The following is a 22470-nucleotide window of genomic DNA, read 5'->3' as shown; positions in this document are numbered from 1 at the left end:
AGAAAAAAAAGACTGGCTTATAAGTAAATGAAAGAGTGAACACTAGATGCAATAAAAATTAGTTCTGGTTTAACTATTTAAATAACTACCAAATGAGTCCTAGAATCATTAAAACTTAGAAGGTTCCTTAGAGTTACTCTATCACATGCCAATCAGATACATGTCTGACCTCTGTTTGAATATATATAGGAGCTCACAGTTTAAGACATGTAATTTTTTTTTTTTTTTTTTTTTTTTTGCGGTACGCGGGCCTCTCACTGTTGTGGCCTCTCCCGTTGTGGGGCACAGGCTCCGGACGTGCAGGCTCAGAGGCCATGGCTCACGGGCCCAGCCGCTCCGCAGCATGTGGGATCTTCCCGGACCGGGGCACGAACCCGTGTCTCCTGCATCGGCAGGCAGACTCTCAACCACTGTGCCACCAGGGAAGCCCTGACATGTAATTTTTGAATCCTGTTTAAAATGGCCTTCATTGTAATGTGTTATTTTGCTTTTTTAGAATAAACAGAAGAAGTCAACTGGTCCACATTAAAAATATTTGGAAAAGCATTTTTAACACGTAAAATACGTATACAAATCTATAACATACATTATTTACATTTTAAAAGATGAGTAGGGTACATAAATCTCATATTTAAGTGTGATTACATATTCTTACAACACTAAAACTATTGTGGCTTGGGAAATTTAGAATACATGACAATTGAAATCTGAAAAATAAACAGCAATCACACCAGCTTTTTAAAAATCAAACTTTACTAATTATCACAAAACAACAAAATAAAAAGATACAACACCTTTTATTTTCAAAGTGTCAAGATTTTTAAAAAATATTAATGCATAATGTTTGTGAGAATACTCTGTTGCTGGAAGAATTATATATTATTACAGCTCTTCTGGAAAATAATTTGGCATTTATTTATAAAAGGCTTGAAGAAAGCTCACACCCTTTGACTTATTAAATCAATTTCTGGGAGTCTGTCGTAAGGAAATAACCTAAAAGAGGAAAAAGACTTTATGTAAAAATATACTCATTCCCTACAGTATAACTTATAATAGTGAAAAATAGGAAACAACCAATTAAATATACAATGAGGAAATGGTTAACTGTAATATAACCAAATGATGAAACATTATGCAATGATTAAAAATCATTCTGAGGAAGAATTCTGAATTGCATGATAACATACTTATTTTATGATATTAAGTGAAAAAAGGGAAATATAAAATAGCATATACAGCATGATCAATGCATGGGAAAAAGTGGTTGGAAACACACCAACATTTTAGTAGAAGCTCTCTATGAATATTTGTTTTCTTCTCTTTCGTGTGTTTTCCATATTTTATGCACTGTACACGTGCTACTTTTTTTTTTAATTTATTTATTTTTGGCTGCATTGAGTCTTTGTTGCTGCGCGTGGGCTTTCTCTAGTTGTGGCGAGTGGGGGCTACTCTTCGTTGTGGTGCGCAGGTGTCTCATTGCGGTGGCTTTTCTTGTGGAGCACGGGCTCTAGGCACGCAGGCTTCAGTAGTTGTGGCACGTGGACTCAGTAGTTGTGGCTCGTGGACGTGCTACTTTTTATAATAAGTAGGACTATTTCTCAAAGCATGCTTCACAGAAAACTACTTTCTAAAACACAACCCCACCCCACCCCCCAAAACAAAGGTTCTGTTATCAAAGATATCTAGAAAACCTGAAGTTAAAGTTACGTAAGCATCGTAGCCACGGGACTACTCAAAGCCTTTAAATGCCCAGGAAGAAAATACTGTGGATCGTGGTCCACACCCATTTGGAGTTTAGAATACTCATTTATGGAGCTCGTTTTCAGAATACGAGGAAAATCTCATTTCCTTCACCAAACTGAAATATGTATTTCCTATATTTCCTGAGGAGAAAATCCTAATATATGAATAAGGAAAGCTAGTTCTTAAAATTAAAATATTTATAGTTGCCTTTCTTTTTTTTAGAACAATATTAGATTGAGCGTCTGCTCCTTTACTTTAGAAATGTGATTGATTACTTAAAAGCAAATAATTTTATAAAGACTTTAAAATAAAGTTTTAAAACCTGATGTATAATTATTAAAAATTATTCCTACATTTTTCTGTTCAAATCCTGGGAAATACACAATGGGATAACAGATTCCTCTTTCAACCACAGAGAACGACACAAGTAACTTTTGTGCAGTGTGGTGTGTTTCAAACCAGAAGAGATCCTGGCAATGGCTTGGTGCCACGGGTCCAACAGTCTGCTTATTGTTCTCTCTTCCCTTAGTGCGAAGCCCCTGTATGGGAGTAAGCCACGATGACGGGAGGCTAGTGCCCTGGCCCGGTACTATCCTCAGCTCATGGAATTCAAAGAACAAAGCCGTCAGTGTGGCTAGAGCAATCTATTTTGAAAGCTGATTGACTTTTGTGAGAGCAGTATCCAAAATAAAAATCCCTGATGCATTACAACCAGTTTCAGAACTTCTGGCTGAACAGTTGAAAGGAGTTCTAAATTACAATGTTGTATTCAAAACTGGAATTGTGGTGCCCTGGTTAGAATAATGCATAGGAAAAATAATACCATAAATAAGCGACAGATCTATTAAAGATTAGATTCAAAGGAATCATGAAAAACTGCATTGTTCCAACACAACGAATTTTCTAATACTGCTGTATAAAGTAATACGTTTTTAGCTAATAAAAGTTGCCAATGAATGTTCACATTAGTGTTTAAGAATGAGGAATTATGCAACAGAACTGGACTGATAAAGATTACTCACATTACTCATTATGTCTTGGTGAAGCCTTCAACCATATCTAATACACTTAACTCATAAACAATCATACAGAAAAGAGGAGGATTTTTAGTTCATCTTCCATGAGATGAGCTCTATCTAAGTTTCCCACAGCATGGCCATCTTTGGACTCACTGACCTCAGGACCCATAAACACTAGGGCACATCATTAATCACTTTAATTGCAAAGTTGTCAATTTGCAATAACAAAGCAACTCCAGAGGGGAAAAAAGTGAGTGCTCAAGTGTGTAGAGGGATGTCTCTTTAAACCATTTCCCTATATTTAATTGTACTTCTAGTCAGCCAGCTTTCCTAAAAACTCAAGCCTTAAACATTTAAATCATTTATGGCAATGCATCAGTGGTTTTTTCCAAATGATTTGAGAACACGTAAAGATTATTTTTTCTACAAGTACTTAATATCAGCATGTTATAACACCTTTTAGCTTATAGAAGATTATATTCACCACATACACATGCATTCATACACAGTCTCGTTTTCTTTCTCTCTCTTTGCATTTTCTCTATTTTACTATGGGTACTAAGTAAAGTATATTTTTTCCTCTAGAGAGTAAGAAATAACCCAAAGCTGGACAGACTTTGAAGAGTGGGAGAAAGAAGGTAAAAAGAGAGAAGCAAAGGAACTGCTGGAGCCCATCTGAGTACCCAGGACCCCCTCTGCTGGGGCTTGGCTTGAAATTGGGTGTAGCTTGGAGAAATCCAGAACAGGCAGTTACCACTTGATAATTACCTCCCTAGGTAAGGGAAAGGGCTTTTGTTGTAAAGAGCCTTTTCAGGTGGTTACAGGAGTTGATGGGGCTTGAGAAGCATTAGGCTAAACTTAAGATGATAACATATTTCCCATTATTTGAACAATGAGAGGATCAGTGTCAGCATTCAGCTACCATTTATTGGGGTCGGTCATACTAGGAGCTCAATACTGAATTAAAGGCCTTATATACAATTCTTAAGTTTCAGAAATAAAGTCTAGAAATGTTAAATAACTTGGACCACTAAAAAGTTTAATGCCAATTTCTACATTATCCTCCCTCTAATATATCCATCTCACTTAGCAGAAGCCAACAAATTAACAAATATTTCTTCATCTCATGATATGCTACTTTATTTTCTATGGTTGAAGTACTGTTCCAAATTTGGGAACATGGTGGTAAAAACAAGCCAAAGAAGGTCCTTGCCCAGAGTCTACATTTTAATGGAGGCAGCAGATAGTAAGTCAATAAGTAAGGTAGTTTTATAAAGTAATAAATCCAAAATTTCCCATTATTCTACTTGATTCTAGATAGAAGAAATGTTTTTTTACCCTACGTTTATTTCCAAAAGAACATTTTTATCGGGGAAGAAAGTTTCATTTGTCTGTCGTGCCTCATGTCCACACTCCCAATAGCCTCAGCCTCATTTAAGGAAAAAAAAATGCATTTTTCTAACTAGTATTTATAAAATAATTTCTATAAAAATGTTGAAGAGATTATATAATATTTTAGATTGTTCAAGGTTACATAAAAGGAATTTCAAAGTTCAGGATAATTCATACTTATTATAAGTAAAATTCTTTTAGAGTGAAAATACCATTTCAATAAAGGGTTTTATACAAGGAGGCTATTTTTGTATACCCCATTGTTAAGAAATGGCAAACTTTACTGCAAAGGGCCAGACAGTCAATCTTTTAGACTTTGTGGGTCACGGGATATAGATTCAACTACTCAGCTCTGCCATTATAGCTAGGAAGACAATCCAGACAAAATATGAGTGAGCATGACTGTGTTCCAATAAAGCTTTATTTATAAATACAGGAAGGGGGACAGATTTGTCCTGTAGGTCATAGTTCACCAACCCCTCGTTTAGATTATTTTATGGTTTTGACTGTAACAAACATTCTAGGAAATAGCTTACCTGACCATGGCTCTTTTGGAGTCTAAACCTCATAACCATTCTGCATAATGGAAAACCTCAGATTACAATTTGTTCAGACACTGACTGCCATAAGAAGCGAGAGTTGAGCTTCCATTACTCCTTCTGTGGTTGCAGGACACTACCCTTCAATCCCTCTTAACTCCGCTACCTCTACCTTTCATACTACTTGCCGTTAAATGATCCATCTAAACTTCCAAACCACCCATTCAAATAAAATTCACACCACAGGGCACTGATACTGAAGCTTGGTAAAGGGACAGGTGTAATATTATTGGATTAAGGATGACTTTTTTTTTTTTTTTGGCGGTACGCGGGCCTCTCACTGCTGTGGCCTCTCCCGTTGCGGAGCACAGGCTCCAGACGCGCAGGCTCAGTGGCCATAGCTCACGGGCCCAGCCACGGGGCACGCAGGATCCTCCCGGACCGGGGCACGAACCCGCGTCCCCTGCATCGGCAGGCGGACTCTCAACCACTGCGCCACCAGGGAAGCCCTTCTAAGCACTATTTTTAACTCTGCACCTCAGTTCCTTTGCTAATACATGATAAAGGCTACTAAAACCCTCTCCCACCTTCTGCTTCTACATATTATAAACCCAACTATTAGTAATGTAATTTTTTTTAATTCTAAAAGAACAACTAAAAAGGATGCGCCATACTTTCTGTAAGAGAAGCTGAGAAGTATAATTTCCCTCTTTCCCACTAAAACCCTATTCTTTATTTCATATCAGACATAGACTATAATACTTTTAGGATTAATATAGACAAGCAATCTATAACAGAGTTGCATTCTCTCAAAACCTACTACGTTTATACCTTCCTTAGGGCACGATGATAATTCTATTTAATATATCTTCTCTTCCAACTCATCTGGTAGAGAAAAAAAAGTTATCAACATAGTACTATCGACATAATACTTCATTATTAATAAGAAACTAATAGATGTGCAAAGCAAATAATCTGCCTGTGAAAAATTAGGAGTTCCATTTATACATCTACATTTTTCTGGTTCTTTCGTGACATTATTAAAATGCCCTTGAACAACAAATGTGGTTAAAATTCACATTAAGAGAGTAGGCATCAATAAAAAACCATATGCATAATTTGCTTTTCCCAGATATCTAGCAATGCATGGTAAGAGTCAGATACTGAAGAGTAGGATAAAAGATAAGTAGGTACGACTTACACCCCGATATTTGTCTACTTATTTTTTCCTTCCTTTTAGGAAAAGCTTAGAGCCTTAAAGAGACAGAGAGATCCTCCTACCTTTCATATTCAGGGCTTCTCTTATCAAGGTCTTCCTTGATAGAGGAATACTTTGAGAAACAGGAGAAATAGCTAATGAAGGTTGCAAGTCTAGGTTACCAACAAAATAAAATAGCTACCCTACAGTTTCTTTGCTAGTATGAGGACAGTAATTCTTCCCCTGTAGAACTGTTTTGAGGATGGAATGAAGTCATGTATGTAACACACCTAACGGTGACTGGCACAAAGTAAGCAGTAACAGATGCTACTTTTCTACCCCTTATGTAGAAGATACGACCCTGGAGTTCTGGAAATTATTCTCTGTTTCTGATTATATACTGTTATAACCAAACCAAATTATCTACCAGGATAGGTTTCAAGAGAAAACAACAGAAACAACAACAAACTAGAAATTATTGAGAAAATATCACTTACTGAGTACGTACCAAATGGCAATAATTTCATTTGGCCCATTCCGTAAATTATCTCATTTATTCTTCCTGAGCACGTAGTACTGTGCTCATTTTAATTACAGGAAGGAGAAGCTCAAATAGGTTAAATAATTTGACCACAACTTAGAATTTGAAAATGGCAGAGGCAAGATTTGAACCCAAGTCCTCCAGATGCTTTAAATGCAACTCTAACACTCTGCCTTCTAGAAATAATATCAAAGTGAAAGTCATAAAAGTAACTTTGGTAAAGAACTTCAGAGATCTAGAAATGCTTTCAAACAATGAATGACTATTAATTTTCTATTAACTAATAACTATTCATTTTTCAATCATGTTACTTATAGAATGTCATTTTTGGTTTAATTCATGTAAAAACTGAAGTTACTCATGGTAATACATACATATATGTGTACATATGTAGTTAACATATAGATATGTATAGAGAGAGGATATATGTGGACATCTATCTACCTATCTGATTCTCGGATCTATAGAAAGTACACATTTTACAGCATGAACAATATACACATAAGTAAGAGTTTAAGTACTTCAGGAAATTCCCAGTTAAAGGGTTTATAAACATGCAAAAACAATGAAACAAGCGCCTTAAGTCCAGTCTTCCTTATTGTTCCACAGAAGAGGAATATTTTTCCCCATAGTAATAGGAATTCTTTAATAACTTCATTTTCCAGCAGGACGGGGCTGGAGGTTCCTTAATGAACATCACCTATGGTGCTAAACTAGGTGTTCTGGTCAAAATAGCAGCCAGCTTCTTAAGTTAGCAGCCATGCAGATCCCAAGATACCACATCATGAGATCTTCTTGTGGGTATGTGTCGAGAACCTCATGTTTATATCTCGTCTTCCTGACGATCTTGAGAAAATAAAGGACCACTGTAGTCCCCATTACAGCTATTGATGGTGATATGTTACCCATAACCCAGAATGAGTAAGACTGCCGGTCTGATGTGTGCCCTGTGATACAGGGGTGTATACCGCACATGTAAGATTACAGAAATAACGATGATGCTTCCTTTTCAATTTGGTTTAGCTACATACATTCATATATACCTAGTCACTGAATAATACATTTTAATAGGGTTCAATTCTTTTTGAATCAGCCTATACTTTTATAAACAAACACACACCCTTATGTTATGGTCAGACTCTAACTCCTGTTAACCCTCCAGATCTATTATAATTAGTATGGGCTTCTCTATTACCATAAATTATTTTAACCAGGCACTTCTCATTCCTGACCAGTATGTGTTACACCTAATGCCACTTCAAGTTCAAGGGCAATACTTGTGCTATATATTTTCCTTAAATTAATTAATTTTGTTGATTTATTAATTAATTCCACAAATATTTATTGAGCCCCTAACGGAGCAGGCTCTGCTGTAGGAGGTTCATCAACAGTAATGAATGATAAACAAAACCCCTACTTTGAAGGTGCTTACATTCTACTTGGAAGAGGCAGATTAAAACCAAACAAGCAAAGAATGTCACATGGTAATGAGTGTAATGGAGTATAATAAAGCAAGACAGGGGCAGGGATACATTATTTTATATGAAGGAGTCAGAGAAGGCCTCTATAATATGAAATCTGAGCAGAGACCTGAAGAAGAGAATTCCAGGCAGACCAAATAGCAAGTGTGAAGTCTCAGAGGCAGGAATGTGCCAATGGGCTAGAATGGGAGTAAAAGCAAAAACAGCAGTGACAGACGAAGCCAGAAAGCTAACTGGGAGCCAGGACACATAAGCTACTCCACGCCACTATATGGTCTTTGCCTTTCACTCCTCTAAGTGAGACGGAGACATATTTCTAAATACAGTACTTCATCTTGTAAGAAAGTTAAACCCAAACCTCAAATTAAAGAACAGTACATCTAAATACAGTGTTGACCAATAAATTAGCCTATAAATATGTTTGAACTGTATAAGCCTACTTACTAACAAAAGGAAAGGAAGAGAGAGGGACCAAAACTTGCCCCAAATCTTAAATATATCAAGACAAATAGAATACAAATGGAAAATAGCAAATTATCTAATTTGTCCTTCAAACATCCAAAGTGTAAGAAAATGCTCTTTGAGGCTCATTTTTATATGCTCTGTGCTATGCTAATATTGAAGGCACAATTTTGGCACTAACTTTTTCCAGATACATCTTTTTCTATTCTAGTCTAGGCTAAGCACATTCAATTGCAAAATTTTTTGGTAAAGTGGGTATTTCTAGGTACTTCAATAAAATTCAAGGGGACAGGCATTCCAACATTTAGCACAGCCTTATTAGGAAAACAAAGGCAGTCTGCTGTCTTGTGGAAAGCACAGAAATGAAAACTTTTCATTCTTTGTAGTCTAAACTTAGGTTTTTCCATTTATTTATTTAACTCTTAAAAAATAACTTGGGGGTGGGTTAAGGTTTTTCAAAAATCTGGAGTACTCAGAGTCTAGGAATTTAAAAATTAGTGATCAAATGTGGCTATTTTAGCCATAGATAAGCCAGGACTATCCTTGTTTAATAACTTTAAGATGAGCTGTAAAGTTCACACTTATCAGTTCAGAAGTAGAATCATCCTCATCACTGAATCTTATTAAATTAACTCAAAGTATTCTATATAATAATATCTAAATCTGAAAAAAGAAAATTTGAAGCCAGTAAGTGTTCATATATTTGTTCATTTAAGAAAATTATTATATTATTTGTGATTAACTTCACATTTATACTATCACACAGAAAGGGTGAAACATTCAATTGTTTTTTTTATTTAAGAAACTTTATTTCTGTTTATAGAGACAAAAATTTGTTTATAAAATGACAGTATTACTTATATTTCTGACTGATAATTCAATGGATTTTGTTGTAAAATTTAAGCTATATTAGAATTCCAAAGCTTTCCAATGTTAACAAAATATTATTTTTTTAAACAAAGAGACAATATAAAACATTATATTCTCTAATACCTCTGTCATTACAGGAAGAAAATCTGAAACTAGCAAATTAGAAACACATTCTGGGGCTTCCCTGGTGGCGCAGTGGTTGAGGGTCCGCCTGCCAATGCAGGGGGCGCGGGTTTGTGCCCTGGTCCGGGAGGATCCCACGTGCCGCGGAGCGGCTGGGCCCGTGAGCCGTGGCCGCTGGGCCTGCGCGTCCGGAGCCTGTGCTCCGCGACGGGAGAGGCCACAGCAGCGAGAGGCCCGCGTACCGCAAAAAAAAAAAAAAAAAAAAGATGAAGAAAAAAAAAAAGAAACACATTCTGCCTATTTTACCAAAAAGCATGCTTGCTATTGTGAGAGAATTAATCCCCTCCACCACAGTGTGAATCTAATATATTAGAAAATGACCCTAGAATAGTACTTCTCAACAATACACAACTCAAAACATGTGTGGCTCATCATGCACGTTCAACAACACCCAAACTGTTCTACATCTCTTAATGGGACAAAGCCACTGATCCAAAGCTTGAAAATTGTGGCCATGTCAAATTGCTACAAAATTTCTAAATGCTTACTCTTAATTTCAGTACTTATCTCATTGTAGACCAGGGACAAACAGTTCAAACTGGCACCAGACTTCAGGGGCTGCAAACTGAGTAGCACTGAAGTAGACTACTGTTTTCAAAGTTTTCATCACAATACACAGTCAGAGATATATTTTATATCATGACCTACATGGTACAAATCTGAACCAATAAAAACATATTTTCATGTGCAATCCATTATTATGTTTTATTCTAGTCCATTTTATCTACAAAACAAAAAAAGGAGGTTAGGGCAGATGCTGGCCCTGACTCCATAAACTGAATGCATAATAAGCCTCAGTTTGATAAAGAGTAATCCTGATGGGGGGAAGGGGGTGGGCAGAGAACTCAGAAGGGTTTGGAAGCTTGATAGGTCATATCATAAACATGATGGCTGCCTAACAGTGGTCACACAAAAATTCTCACTGAACTGAAACAGCCCATTCACGAAATAATATTAAGCTGTTTTAATTCGTGAAAAGTACTGCATTCAATAATATCCTTAAAGGCACAAAATAAACAAATGTAGCAACAACAATAATTAACACAAAGTTCTGGCTAGGACATGTCTTAAAGCTCCATCTCACCAAATTTGCTTCTGACAGAATTATAATTACTGAGAAGAACAGAAGTGCTGACCATAGGGGACTACAAGTATTGTTCCAACAACGACATCCTCCAGCAAGTACTTAAAAACTGAAGTGGGGGCCTCCCTGGTGGCACAGTGGTTGAGAGTCCGCCTGCCGATGCAGGAGATACGGGTTCGTGCCCCGGTCCGGGAGGATCCCATATGCCGCGGAGCGGCTGGGCCCGTGAGCCATGGCCGCTGAGCCTGTGCATCCAGAGCCTGTGCTCTGCAACGGGAGAGGCCACAACAGTGAGAGGCCCGCGTACTGCAAAAAATTAAAAAAAAAAACAAAAACTGAAGTGGATAATGAACATTTTCCCTATTTGAAAATGTGTGAAAATGTAGAGAAGCCCAACACTAATACTTAACTCTTAAGACAAATAATCTGAAATGTATTTGATTCTTTAGTGGAAGAAAAACACAACCTCTAATGTGATGTTTCCCTTAAGCTGGTGCTAAGCATCCCCTAAAACATCTCTAGAGAACAGAAATAGGAGATTTTATCCTATTTACTTCCTCTTTTCAAAAATTCACAGAAGGACCTGAGACCTCACAAAAGGTTAGAACCAGTTCAGAGACAAACACACAATGTGCTCTATACTGTGATCTGTAAAAAACTCTTTACAATAAATGAAAATGCATTTATGTAACTCTGAACCGAAGTTCCTGATTCCTTTCAAGATAACAATGCTTCTTTTCTTTCATAACTATTCTGATATTTAACTCTTTCGGCTGCTTTTCTAAAATGTTCTTGCTGAACACCGACCATGAGAGGTGTCTAACTGGAATGGGCTGTCCAGTGGTGATGTTCACACAGGACCTATAATACTGTTGCAGGGATTCTTTCATAGAAGACAAGACCAATTGGCCACAAGGTCCCTTCAAGCTCAGGGGAACACAAACACCTCTATAACACAGCTTGTATCATACAGTGTTCTTGCTCTTTCTGAAAATCTGTCAATATTACCTAATTCTTTTATTTCCCTTAGGTATATATGATAAGGTGTGAGACTCAGGACAGACTGGCAAATAACCCCGACACTAATACTGGCCTCAAAGACGAGCAAACCATAGGTAAATTTTAAAAATTCTTTGCCTGGGGACCTCCCTGATGGTCCAGTGGTTAAGAATCCACCTTCCAATGCAGGGGACACAGGTTCGATCCCTGGTCGGGGAACTAAGATCCCACAGGCCACAGGGCAACTAAGCCCGCATGCCACGACTAGAGAGCCCACATGCCACAGCAAGGAGCCCACATGCCACAACAAAGAGCTCGCATGCCGCAACGAAGATCCCATGTGCCGCAACAAAGATCCCACGTGCCACAACTAAGACCTGATGCAGCCAAAAATAAAATAAATAAATATTTTAAAAAATATAGAAATTCTTAGCCTGGTCACTTTGATGAGCAATGTAGTCCCTAGAATGTCCAGTATCTCAGAGTTGAGAAGCAGATTTCTCTGAGTCAAATCCTAGTGTAAGCAGGTAGTGTAGGGAGTCCCCAGAGAAAGAGAACCAGACATGGTTTTTGACATAAGAGAAGCCATTTTGTGATCTAAGCCTGGCCACAGTGTTTGCCTTTGAAGGGTCTCAGTAATTAGTGATCTTAAGGAAATTGAGGGAATGCAGGAACAAAGGGAAAGCAGTCAAGAAACACTAGTTCAGTGATAAAGCCGAGTCCTAGTTCCTCCTCAGGGGATATACCTAACCATGTGATCCATATCTTTGAGCTCTGCAGGCACTAAGGCCCCCACCCAGGTGGAGGATGCCAAAACCGCAGACTGGTCAGAACCTACGGAATGATGATGTTGACCTTTTCCGACCCTTGTGACTTCAATCCACTAAAGCTTGCACTCTGTGAACCGCTTCCCCAATTCTATGTTGAATTCTTCTCCGTTCAAACCCCTTCATGAATATGTCTGTATCCTTAGCTTAAAAGGTCCCCAATTTTGCTGTTTGGGAAGACACTGCTGTGGGAAAGGTCCCCAGTGTTCTCCTTACTGGCTGCAAGTAATAAATCCTCCCGATCTTTGGCTTGGTTGTGTCTTTTGGCTCGACACCCACCACGAGGCAAACCCGGTTTTCAAGTAACGCTAGTTCCTCCGTTCACTAGTTGTTCGACCTAGAACAAAAGTTACTTAGGCGTTCACTCTTAGTTTCTTCACATGTAAGATAAGAATAATAACAATATTAATCCATCACTAATCCATCTTCTAGGGCCACTGTGAAAACAAAAGGAAAAATGTAAGGTGCTCAGAATAGTGCTTGCCCCATAAATATACACTATTATAGTGTCAGCCATGGTATTTATCACTCTCCATGACATGAAAGCTGAACATAAATGGCAATTATAATCTTTCAGGCTCTAGGCTTTTGTAAGAGAAGAGTCTAACATTAAACACAATATAGTTTTGTGAAAGCCACTTCACAGGTCCCATTTCAGAAAACGTCAGTTCTTGGCCACCATAATCATGGGAAAGTAATTGGGGGAGTTTTGGCAGCAATGGGAAATGGCAGAGATAACTCAGTTACAAATCATCCATAAGATACAGAATCACCCCTGAATTCCCAGAACTGGTTTTCTAAACAGTACTTTCACCTAACAACAATGCAGGACTTGGTGCTGGCTACATTTGTTTCTGAGAAGTTAGATGGAGGAGAAAGGTGAGGTCAATGACTCTCCTTTTCTGAATTCCCCTCAGGCACTTCCCTGAATCCAAGGTACAAGGACAACACCTAGGCTCACCCAAGCAGGCAGTTATGTGCACCTGCCCACAGAAGTCATGTATGGGGGACAGTGTGGGCCTTGGATGCCTCTGAAACCATCACAGTGATTAGCAAGGGAGTTTGCATAGATAAGAAACTATCACAGACTGGCCAGAGAACAAGCTCTGTTTCCAATCTCCACAAAGAAATCCAGCATATTAAATTTTCTCCAAAAGTGCTTCCAAGTACTGAAGTTCCATGAACAAAAAAAATTCTGATGACACAAACACCAAAGCCAAAAATATGTATGCTATGTTTCCTTCATTTTCATTTGCATCAATGGTTACAACCCAAAGGCTCAGTCATACATGGCAAAAAAATACATAAAAATTACAGATCAGAGTTAGCAGCTGTGTTCACAGGCCACACCCAAGGCTGTGGATAAGCTGCAGACCTCAATTAATGCTGGGATCCATATTTAAGGAAATTAAACTTGCATTATAACCTTGGTTCCCATTTTGACATGCACAACATCTAAGGGTTTGGCTCCTTTCACACATAGCCTTGCTTTTAGCTGTCTGTCACATAAAATTGCAATTTAGCACCTCACTGATCTCCTGTTTTCTAGGGAAACCTACCCCAAAGCAAACACTGGCATATGCTTATGCTTTGGTGCTCCTATGAAAACGAAACGTGGCACGACTCACTGTGCTCTGGTTGAATTATGTGTCTTACGTTAGTTCTGAAAAAAGAGACTAGCAGTTAAATGTGCTGGAATAGTGATGTGTATGGCTGTAAGAAACCAGTTATTTAGTAGGAACGTTTGTTGAGGTACAGCAGACTTGTAAAAATAGCACTAGACAGAAGGTCCAGTTGAGATCATTACAATTTTTCATTTCAGAATAACCAATAATATTTGCTGTATCTTAGATATTTGTATAGCCTATGTTTGATAAAGTTGGATATTCAGAAAACTAGGCCAGTTTCTGAAACTTGACAAAATTCTCAGAAAAGGCTTGAGAAATCAAAGACTCACACAGATCTTAACTGGTCATCTAGACTGACTTTCCTTAATATCAACATCAAAATCATAATGAAATCTTTATTTTTTCAGGCTGCCTGATAGACAAACAATAATAACTTAGTCAATGTCAAATTATCACAATTTCCTACTAGTCGAATCAAAATTTCTCATTCTGTAATATAAATTTATTTTCTTTACTTCACCAAAAATACGGAGCATGGATATCTATATACAGACTCAATATCATTGTTATATATGAAATGCTTTAGACAAAAAAAAAAAATTCATCATAACTACTTGGATAGGAAATCCAACGCATGTTGTTATTAAAAAACACTCATCAAGATCAATATCCACTTATATAAATTAATTCTCATTAAATTTTTTACTATCCAAAAAAAGGCCATGGCAGGTCATTTTATAGAAAAATATAATAGAGAACTGATTTACTTATGATCTCACCTAGAATAAAAGTAAAGTAGCAAATCAAACCTGAAAGTCCAAATTTTTATTTCCATGCTAGGTTAGGAACATAATCCTTCGTTATGCTTAAATGTGTTTCAAGGTCCAATATATAAAACAAAATTTAAAAGTACAGCTTCTCTAGTTAAACTGAAAGTATAAGCAGAAAATTCAGAATGCACCCCACTGGCCTCCTGGTACCACCACTGTGGCACAGTGTGATACAGATGAATCCCATTATACAGAGACAGGAAAAGTCAAGTTCAGAAAGAATAGGCTGACTACTATTTCATTGCCTTTTACATTATACTTGAAATCTTAGTCTTTTCTTTGCTTCAGTTGTCTCATTTGAGAAGTGGGTATAATATTTCCTACTCATCTACCTCACCATTACAAGACAAGGGCATAATATCAAGAAAATTAAAAGCATGAATTTTATTTGGAGCCAAGCAAGACTTACTGTTGATATCTTCACAACAGTAAGTTAGTCCAAGTTAATTAACTTCTCCAGATTTGTTTCCTCATCTGTAAAAAAGGGTACTACTTCTCTCACTGGGTTATTCTGAGGATTAAATGATGTAATATATGTAAATTATCTAGCACTATACCTTAACTTGTAGTGAACAAAACAATAGCCTAGAATATGTATGGCATTTCCATATATTTATAAAATAAATCTACTTAACATTAAAATCATCATATGGTACTTTCATGGGCAAATTCAGTATAAGCAGTATGTCTCACTACACTGGCACTTGACCAGTGGCTGAAATGAAAGATTCAAATGAAAAAGTTTATATACGAAAGATAAAAGTTAAAAGCAGAAGGATTCTTCACATTAGTATTCAATTCTACTAGGCCACGATTCTATAATATCTCCTAAGGAGAAATAACTTTTGACAAATTTACATACATTGGAGAATATATATATATATATATATACATATATATATATATATATATATATATATATATTACAGAGGCATTTTAGTATGTATTATGACAATTTTTTTTAAACGACGAAATCTGCTTGCAGATTTGATAATGCTAGTCCCTTCCTTAAAACTGTTTGTGTTCTCTGAATCACTATGCTGTACACCCAAAACTAATATAATACTGTAAATCAACTATTCAATTTTTCTTTCATTTTTTGGCTGCTCCATGCAGCTTGCAGGATCTTAGTTCCCTGACCAGGGATCAAATCTCGGGCCGCAGCAGTGAAAGTGCTGAATCCTAACCACTAGACTGCCAGGGAATTCCCTATACTTTAATTTTTTAAAAAGCTATTTGTGTTCTTATACCACATGCATTTGTCAAAATTATAATTAATTATGTTACTATATGTTGATTATCTCCTTTATTAGCTAGTGTAGCAGACCCATGATAGCAGGGCCCATATCTCTCTTGTTCACCTCTATATTCCTGAAAAAAATGCACTATCTGTGTATGTGTATGTATATAGTCAGACTAGAAGAGCATATCCCAAAATACGTTTGTCTTCTCTGGAGGGCATATGAATTTATTTTCTGTATCTTCCAAATATTCTTCAAGAAAGGTGTAACTATTTTACAAATAGGAAGAAGCCACAAAATATTTTTTTAAAGAGAAAAGTGCTTGAAATAGAAAATAATAGAGAACAAGGAACACAACAGCATTAATTTGAAAGCCACTTCAACTCAAATGATTTTGTAATCTCTTGATGGAAGATGGCCTCTAAAAGGGATTACGGGATTATGGCATGTCCCTTTAATTACATAAAGGGACAGAGAAAAGCAATTAAGCAGCTTTAAGTAATAAAACAATGAACACTGTATAAAGACAATAGAAAGATGAGAGAGAAGTCCAATAACAAAAGGGAAGATGCACGTCTCATTCCTAGCAGACATTATCTGTACAGACAACACAGTAGAACAATATAAATAAATATATGAAGAATGTGAAAGAAGAGTTTTTTCATAAAATGTATTTTTGGAAAATATTCTCCCATTTCCCACAAGCTTACTTAATCCAGTCATCCTCCAATACCAATCTATATATACTCTCTGAAATGCTAAATATCTATATATATATATGTATATGCACATATATATGGAAATGAAGGCCTGCAATCACTGGCCCAGCACACTAAGCTAATCCACAGAGTGAGGGGGCCATGGCTCATACACTCCTTTAGGGCCCACGATACCTGGAATTGGTCTCTGTGGGACACTGTCAACCCTCTTGCTGAATTCTGATACACTGAATTTTCCCAAACTTTGGCTCAGCACTGAATACTTTATACTGTGCTAAGAATGAAAAGATTGAATATAGATTTTTAAAAAAATTTACTATTAAATAATCCTCCCAAAATGATGATCGTGACAAAACTGGAAGAGAAACAGAACTAGAAGCAAGGTAAAATTCTCACCTACCTAAAGAGGAAGTCAGTGAATAATAACTAAAACTGATGATTCAAGAGTTAGCAGATGATTATTATTTAGAAATACAAAGGTAAATACCAGGAGAAATAATTGGTTGCCTCTGATAGAAGAGACCAGGTAAGTGGAGGTGCAAAAAAGGGACTGCTGAGGAGCTTTTTTTGTAAATAAAGCTTTTAATTTCTTATACTATTTGCATAAACATTTTGATAAAAATAAAGCTAACTTTTTTTTTTTTTTTTTTGCGGTACACGGACCTCTCACTGTTGTGGTCTCTCCCTCCACGTAGCACAGGCTCCGGACGCGCAGGCTCAGCGGCCACGGCTCACGGGCCCAGCCGCTTCGTGGCATGCGGAATCCTCCCAGACCGGGGCACGAACCTGGGATCCTCTTTGACTGGGGCACGAACCTGTGTCCCCTGCATCAGCAGGCGGACTCCCAACCACTGCGCCACCAGGGAAGCCCAAAGCTAACTTTTAAGAAGTACATTTGGTGATTCAAAATATAAAATAAAGTAGAAACATTAGGGATATATATAAAGAGAGAATTTCTGCCTAATAATTTCAAATATCATATAAGAAAATTAGATTTACTAAAAATCAAAGCAAAACAAAGGAGACCCATATCTACCAACACACAACTTCATTACATTTCTAGCCACTCCTCTTCTGCTCCGGAAGCACTAATCAAACCAAACCACCTAAAGTTACCCAACCCTGCCTTGCCGTTTCCAGGCTCTATGGCCATGTCACAGATGGGCCTGATGTTCCTCTGATGGGCCTTTTTTTCTAACTGCCACTATATGAAACTAGATCAGTCCTTTTTTAGCCAATTTCAAATACCACTATTTTATGAAGCAAAATCTGAGGAACAAAATCTTTTCCTTCTCTGTGTTCTTTCTTATATTTTTTTGCTTAGGGAAAGCTTCTTATTCTGACTTACATAATACTAGTATACATTAAAATGAGATTTTTACCTACAGTAAACTTTGTTAATAAAGAGATTTTTATACCTTATTTTCATTCACTTAGTCAACAAATGCTCTACTGAAGTCATAGAACGCATAATCGGAAGTTAATTTTAATACTGTCTCTTTATGTAACTCCTATTTAGAAGACACTGGGTTGGCCAAAAAGTTCGTTCGGGTTTTCCATAAGATGCTACAGAAAACCCAAACAAAATTTTTGGCCAACCCAGTATTTACAGTTAGCATTTAGTCTGTTCTCATTTTTATTTTAAAACAGACCCTAAATCTCAGATATAATCCACTTCATAATATGAGTTTAAAAACATCTTTTGAACAATAATTTCATTTTCTCCCTATTTTTTTCCAACCACAAGAATGTTGCCCACATTTCTTTAAACAAATCTCTCAGCCACTCAACCTGACAACTTGAGGATATTTTTAAATTATACTAGAGTATATGTTACACTGTCAAGAAACAGTTGCCACTAAATGGAATATATGACTTATAAAGGAGACTGAGCTCCTCATATCTGAAAATAGTTAACTGCGATGATACATAAAAAAGAATCATCAAAGTATGCATTTTCCAACAGCAGTAAAACACACATCTATGTCCACGTCATCTCAGCTAGAGAAGCACACTCTTGTTAGCCAATAGGTAGCTTCTGAGAATTGATTAAGCAAGCTTTAAAATCATTAGGCAGAGCCAAAACTCCTACCATATTTAAGTGAACTTTACTATACAATATCTTTGCCTATTTATCATATAAGAAATAATCAGTTCATAAAGAGTCAAAAAGTCAATCAGCCCTTCTTCAGAGAATGAATATCATTTCCTAAAGCAAAAAGAAAGGAAGCTTCTTCCACTCCTCCATCTCCTCTTAGAGAACAATTTATATTCAGCTGCACCAGAAGACTTTTCCTTCTAAGCTGACCTCAGTTGTTTTCATTTTTTCCTTTATGGGTCATATACTGGCCATAGAGGCTGGTTAGGTAAACCACTATGTTACCTGGATTTAATTCCTCATGTGTATGCATATTTTAGCATCTCTTGCACATTAAGACTCTGTTATAGGTTTGTAGGAGATATCACAGAGCAGAATAAGAAATGAATCCTTCCTTCAAGGATCTTAGCATTTACTGGGGGAGATGAAATAAACAAGCAGTAAGGGCCAGTAAATACATAGGCTGTGGAGTGAGAGAGACTTCACTCTAGAATCAGTCTCTGGGATGGAACCCAGTAATCTGCCTCGAGTTTTTTAAGTTCAATAAAGTTTCAGGGCCTTGATTTTGGAGGATCTAAGGGATGCCCCTTGATTTACTGCACACTCATAAATTCACTAGGATCCTGTTTTTGTACAAGCAGTTTACGGGGCCCTGTATAAACAGTAAATCTAGTCTTCACTCAGATTACCAATTTTTCTCTCCTAAGCATTTGGCAGAATGGTTGGCATGAAAGAGGTACACAATAAATTTACCAAATAAATGCTAATTAGTAAATGAAATAGCTTTACTAGGAAAGAAACCTGTGGATTTAACTAAACTAGAGACAGATCAGCCAGAAAACTCTGAGATGAGAATGATCTTTTCCAGCAGAAGCATTAAAATGATTCTGCAGCCTCATAGCGATGATTCCACACTGCCCTTGGCTTTATATTGTGATATACTGTAGGACAATCCTCTCACTTTATTCTTCAAAATTTTCTAAACTCTTCTTGAGTGTTTGCTCTTCCATTTGAATTTTTTTTTTTTTTTTTTTTTTTTTTTTTTTTTTTGCTGTATGCGGGCCTCTCACTGCCGTGGCCTCTCCCGTTGCGGAGCACAGGCTCCGGACGCGCAGGCCCAACGGCCATGGCTCACAGGCCCAACCGCTCCGCGGCATGTGGGATCCTCCCAGACCGGGGCACGAACCCGCGTCCCCCGCATCGGCAGGCGGACTCTCAACCACTGCGCCACCAGGGAAGCCCCATTTGAATTTTTAAATAGGCAATGTTTAAAGTTCAAGCTTCTATTCTTTTTTTTTTTTTTGGCATTTCTCCTTCTCTTGGTTCTTTCTATATCTATTTAATTTTATTCTGATAAGGACCCTGACTTCATAGTTCAGGTAGAGTGTAATTTCATAAAAGGTTACACACTATTTTCATGGACTTCTTTCTAGTAATGCTTGTGCAAATAAAATGCTGAAATATTATAATGGGTAATTTTTAATGAGAGAATAATAAAAAAATCATTAATTACAAATATCAGAACTATTATTCCCTTTTGCCCCTCAAGCAGGGAGAACTGCTGTCGGACATGGCTGAATTTCAAAATTAGAGTTTTAGAATTCCAAACTTTGAGGGTTCCAAAATTAGACGTGTATGGAGCTGCAAGTCATCAATGCTTAAGTAAATCTCTAGTGTCTCTGATGGATATTTTGAAGTGGGCCAACTAAGCTAAAATGCCACTGAAGATAATACACCAAAGTTATTCTGAGAAGTGATAAGCTCCAGCCAAAGCCACATTGTTTCCTTCATCCTTCAGTGTGTGACAACAGATAGAGCTTAAAATAATTTTACAAGGACGGCAGTACAAGTTAAACGCTTGCTAACAAGTCTTTTATTGTAAATTCCTCCTCTTCTGTGATTCATTTAGTCTTTACATATTAGAAAGTGATTGAAAGATTTCTACTAAATAGATAATGCATAAAGCTTTCTGAAATGTCTTAGTTTTGAATCCAAAAAGTGAGAATAAAATGTATTTCATACAGAAATATAATTCATATGCAATCATAGATTAGGACAAAAATGGTACTTAAGACTACAGAGATGTCTTAAATCAAGCCTTATAAATAAGCAAACTAAGAAAATGTGTTCAGATGATAATTCTATTGAATCATTATATAATTATATAATATTATTATAAAATCAATATGTGTATATATATTATTGTAAAATCATTATGTGTATATTTGTGTGTATATGCTGTATATTGTACCACTGACTTCAGCAAGGAAGCATATAAATAGAAGCTTTATATTCTGCAAACCATTTGAAAGATATGAGGTACTGGTATCACTGTCATTTTCCTGAAGATTTATGTTCCTGAAGATATACTGAAGAATTTTAGAATCATGGTATTTCAGACTTCAAGCCTTCTGATCATGCTACAATTTACCCATCTCCATTTTCCTAACAGTTGTAAAGAACATGGCCCAGGGATGTTTAATAAATGGTTAAGAATAAATGAGTAAAGTAGCTGGCAAAACACCCCTTCTTCAATAATAAAGAAGCCACCTCTGACGACCAGGGCAAGTAAACATGGCTTAGAAAAGTGACTGCTTTGTTCAGTGTGCCGTAAGAGAGGGTGCTCCAATAGGTTCTAACTTTTCTACAATGCTGACTTCAGAGAAGAGAACCAGAAAATAGAAGAGTGAGTCAAAGTACAATCTAAATTTAGTAGCACAATAGCACTTTGGCCGCCACAGGGCACTTATGCAGGGTGTGGTGTGTGTGTGGGGTGTGAAGGTGGGTAGAGACAGGCGACAGGAGGGGGCTAAGCTGACAGTCATTTAGATTTCAGCAGTCCCTGAGAGCACCAGAATGTCACACTAAAGATGCATCTGTTAACCTAAGGGTAGGATATCACAGAGGGAGAGCCATGCTGGGTTCAAAGCACGGTGCTGCCCTGCCGTTTACTAAAGGGATGGTCTCAGGCAAGTTACCTAATCCTTCTATGCTTTACTTGGCTCGTATATAAATTACTGAATAAGAATATCATTTACTTCACAGAAAAGATGCTGTGAGTGTTATATGAGTTCATATATATAAATCAGAACAACGATTTAGCTATTATTAATTACGTGACAGGTGCTCCAGTACCTGGCTCTTGTCCTGATCTTCACCACCTCCCTACGCACCCAGGAGCAAGGTGTACCTCAGACAGTGAATGCTATTAGAAAAGTTCATTCAAGAACTGATCTATCATACAGATAAAATACCAAACTCTCAGACTATTACGAAAGGTGAATGTGCCGAATACCCAGAACTCAGTTCCAACTAGAAAATTTTTTTTAAAAAGAAAAAAAAAAAACCCTCAAGATGCCTGTGACATGGTTATATGCTAAAAGCAGAAGAGGATGCATCTTCTGAAGCCTGAGGAAAATTTGCAAGCACTGGAATAAATAAAGGTCAGCTTAAATTCTTATGCTCATCAAGGATGGCCTCTCACACTCCATGACACTGCAAGTGACACAGAAGAGTAGGGGGACAAGAAGGTGCCTGCTTTCTACTCTGCTAGCAATTTTTTTAATCAAAACCTTTTTCATTACAGCATGCCGCTACCTACAACTGCATCTTTGGC

At 37.1% G+C, this 22470-nt stretch overlaps 1 protein-coding gene across 3 annotated transcripts in view; it reads right to left on the bottom strand.

Annotated features, from left to right (window-relative positions):
- The window catches only part of PDLIM5 (PDZ and LIM domain 5), a 217039-nt gene that overhangs the window by 101901 nt on the left and 92668 nt on the right, over positions 1-22470 (bottom strand). The window lies entirely within an intron of this gene.

The sequence above is a fragment of the Mesoplodon bidens genome, assembly GCF_964165515.1.
Source record: "Mesoplodon bidens genome assembly, chromosome: 1".
Taxonomy (NCBI): domain Eukaryota; kingdom Metazoa; phylum Chordata; class Mammalia; order Artiodactyla; family Ziphiidae; genus Mesoplodon; species Mesoplodon bidens.
Note: the sequence above shows the minus strand (reverse complement) of the source record. Positions and strands in the feature narration are given on the sequence as shown.